The 4,001-nt window shown below is 57.5% G+C and overlaps 1 pseudogene; it reads right to left on the bottom strand.

The window, feature by feature from the left end:
• Window positions 1–554: 554 nt before the first annotated feature.
• LOC138431944 (ubiquitin carboxyl-terminal hydrolase 17-like protein 6) lies at window positions 555–2,156 on the bottom strand (annotated as a pseudogene).
• Between the last annotated feature and the right edge of the window lie 1,845 nt (window positions 2,157–4,001).

The following is a 4,001-nucleotide window of genomic DNA, read 5'->3' as shown; positions in this document are numbered from 1 at the left end:
ATGGAGCCCCAGGGAACTCTGCGGACGAGCGTCCTGCCGGGGACGCACGGATCCCCGCCTCATTCCTGCCGGACCCTCTGCCTAGTAGCACGAGGCCTCCCGAGGACAGCCACCCATAAAGACTGCTTGCCCATCTTCCCCCTGGACGCTGCTCGACGTTTGGGGCATTTTCGAGAGCCTGGCCGGCCGGAAGGACACGGTGCGTGGACCTGCAGCCGCTCTTCCCTGCACCTCCCCGCCGAAGGGCTCCGGACATCCCTCGAAGAAGTGGCAGGCCCTGGCACCGTGCTCAGACCCGCTCACGCACCCCATTCGCTCCGCCGACTTCCCAGCAGAGCCAGCCCTCGAGAGCTGAGCCGCTCGGGCACAAACCCGTTCCCAGGGAACACCGAGACCCCGGGCTCACTCCCGGCCCCGCCTTTCCCCCCGGAGGCCGCATCGTCCTCACCGCCAGAGAGGAACTCGCTCCTCGTCGGCACTCTTGGTGCGTGGCCCGGGGCGTGCCGCACCCAGAGTGTGCCTGGGCGTCTGCACGCATGTGCGTCAGAGCCGGCCTACCGCCACAGCCCCAGAGATGGCCGCGGCTTCTTGTTCCTCCCCTTGGTCGCTCTGGCCCTCCCGCTGGCACAAGGGCCGTGGCCGACGTCCGTCGGCCCCGGAGGCGGGGTGTCCGTGCTGGGACGGTCGAGCCGGTGGTGCTCCCGGGCGGGCGGCGGGCGGTTTCTCCCTCCTCCGTGTCTGGACCGGTGAATCACGACTGCGCCGGCAGGCAGGGCAGCCTGGATCTTGCGCAGCTCCAAGGCCGGCTTCGGTCGGTTGTGTTCTTGCAGGCGTCTCCACTGCTCTAAGCTCATCCCTTCCGCCTCTGTGTCCCCCGGGGAATCCTGCGACCCAGGAGCTCTGCCGCTGGCGTCTCCTGCAGGCTGCCCGGGGTCTGTGGGGTCAGCCCCGAGGGGGGCCGCTGCCCCTCCCCCAGGGCCCCCTTCCAACGCACCCTCCCGGGCGTAGAACAGGACGTAGGTGCTCTGGCTCAGGGCAGCGGTCTCGTCACAGGCTGTCACCTTGGCATCGTCCATCTTATACCATTGGCCGCTGCCCGCTCGGACGTAACAAAAGTAGTGTCCTCGCTCACAGCTCCACCCGGAGTGCACCAGCACGGCATAGAGCACGTAGCCCAGGGGCCCTGCCTTCCGCTCAGACGTGTAGGGCTGCACGTCCAGGCACTGGGGATAGCGCACCTCCTGAGCCCTTTTGGCCCCGCTCAGCTGTGTGAACCGCTTCAGCACCAGCACCAGGACCTGGGAGGTCCTGTGCAAAGTCAACCTCTTGGTGGCAGGCACCTTCCGGAGACAAACGCCACAGTCATAGGCATTTTCCGCCTCCAGCTTCTAGGGCTTGACCAGCTCTCTCAGAGCTTGCTCCACACTCTGAGCCGCCGTGATATCCAGGCTGATGTCCAGATAAGGGTCGAACGTGTCCGAGACACCGAGGCAATGGAGACACTGGATCCGAGACCTCCACGTCCCGCCGAAGATCTGACGGACGACGCTGGTGTCCTCGGAGGCGTGGCCTGACGGCTGGGATGCACTCAGGCACCCTTGCTGCATGCCATTCAGAGTGAACATCAGAAACTCGTGGGCGTCTTCCTGCTGGTGTCTGTGGAAGCCCGCCAGCAGGTCATTGTGGGGCCGGATCACCTCTCCCGCGTGAGGGAGGGCTCGGGTCACGTGAGCTCGCATGGCACAGAGCGTGCAGGAGCCGCCGGCCGGACAGAGGGTGGCGTGCTGCCGGGACACCAGCCAGCTGGCCAGGGGCGGCGTGTGGCTCAGACACTGCAGCGCCGCATTCACGTAGCAGGTGTTCCCCAGATTCTGAAGCCCAGCGCCCAGCCCCCACGGCCCCCTCCAACTCAGGGCGACTTTCTGGCCAGGCGCCAGCCCCGCTGACCCGGGAGCCAAGTCACCCCGCTGGGGGCGCCCTTCTGCCGGCGACGGCCCCTCAGGGACAGAGGGTCCCCGAAGGGCATCCGCACCAGCGGCGCTGGCCCGACCACCTTGCCCTCCGGCTAAGACGTTGAAGGGAGCCGGACACGCACCTCCCCCGTGCTCAGAAGCAGCCCCCGGGTCTCTGCAAACAAGGCCCACGAGGTTTTCCATCTCCTACCTGCAGCTGCACGCGGATGCCTCCTTCCCTCACACCGTCGTCTCCAAAAAGGGCCTTGGCCCCGCCCCCTCGGTCCTTTGGGGGCTTTCCCGCAGCCCACCCCGCACGTGCAAGCTCCTCATTCGCTGAGGCGGCCGAGGGCCTGCCCACTCCCACTCCCGCCATCCAACCACCGACACTTTTCTCGGGGAATTCCCCTTGACGAAGCCCTGCCTGGAGCCACCCCGGGAGATCCCACCCATGACAAGGTCATGTGGAAGAGAAGTGTTAAACAAGTCTTCAGAACTCAATGGGCTCCCTAGTCTTCCTCCAGCATCCACTCCAAAACCAGTATCTGTCTGTTTTACTATTTCATGACTTTCAGCATCTCGTCTAACTTTAACTGGGTGCTATTCTTGAGTACTTTTCTCTGGAGAAAATCATCTTAGGACTATAGCTAATAATTCTCCTGTACATGAGAGAAATATTTCCAATCAAAACCCCCTCTTTTAGCATTATATCTTGCTTGGCAAATATATCCAGACTGTTGCAGCTAATCATATGATTATTTACAGCCTCCCTACTGTGAGAGGCATGGAAAGCCTAAAACATAGAGCCTTTCAAAGAGTTAACAGTTATTCGAGTAGTACTAGTCATAGGATTTCTTTGTTGGGCCAATGCATGTTGCTAAGGTCCCATGTCTCTAATCCACTGTGCACCTGGGAGTGCATTAGTTAACATAGTTGGAAAGTAAGAAAAACAGATGTAGCCTGAAATTAACCACATCAGACTTTTGAGCTAATTGGTTCTTTCTTGTAACTCACTGCATCTTTGCTTCGTGAGAATGTAACTCTGTTTGATACTTTCTTAGGCCGATATAGATTAGAAATATAAGAAAAAACATTTCAAGGGAAAGTAAGTTTTCTGGTTGAACAGCCTTTATCAAAAGAGGGTCATAAAATGTTCACAGGCCTCCAAGGCCAGAAGATAATGTGCACAATACTGTTTTTGGGAAAGGTTTACAGAAATAATCTTGATTTCTATAAAGACAAAATAGACATAATGTTTGGGCTGACTCTGTATGACTTTGCATCTTTCATTTCCCTCTATGTACAAGTAAAGGTATAAAAGACCCTTTTGAAAATAAAAACAATGGGCCTCACTTGAAGAAGCTTGGTAACCCTGTGTTTTTCTTTTTTCTCTGTTTTTCTCTCTTACTTTCTTTTTCAGGCTGATCCTTGGAGCATAGAGGCTCCCTGCGTTCACTTATCTGCCCGGGTTTCTAAGACCTGAACGGGAAGACGTTCTGCATCTTCATTCCCTTGGGAGACCAGGAAGGCACCTGTGGCCTCCGTGAACGGGGCAAACTTCTTGTCTCGAAGTTTTATTGACTTTCTATGGAAACCAAGGAATATCAGCCTCTTTCTCTCCTCTATTTTCTTATCTACAATATTCTTTCCTTATTTCTCTCTAAATCATCTGCTGAGGCCACTTTTCCTTCAGGTTCCCCTGGATCCTGCGGGGGCTGGACCCCGGCAAAGCCCCACAGGCACTTCTGACCTGGCCGCCTGGGCCAAAGGACTCTGGATGCGAATGATTCAAGGGCATTGGCCTTCCAGCCTTGCCCGCTAGAGATTCACTGCAGGTCTTCGAAGTTCAGCACACAAATGCGGACTGCAGAGGAATTCCGTGGGCTCACCATTCACATCCTAACACACTTCTGGAAACATGTCTGCCCACCTACCCTCTCCCTTTTAGGGGTCTCCCCACCCCAGACCCCTGCCCGAGGACAATCCCTCCCCAGACAACAATAAACCCTTTCTTCAACTTTGTTCTCCAGTGAGGTCCACTCCGATTTC

Source organism: Ovis canadensis, chromosome 1 (assembly GCF_042477335.2).
Source record: "Ovis canadensis isolate MfBH-ARS-UI-01 breed Bighorn chromosome 1, ARS-UI_OviCan_v2, whole genome shotgun sequence".
Classification (NCBI taxonomy): Eukaryota; Metazoa; Chordata; class Mammalia; order Artiodactyla; family Bovidae; genus Ovis; species Ovis canadensis.
Note: the sequence above shows the minus strand (reverse complement) of the source record. Positions and strands in the feature narration are given on the sequence as shown.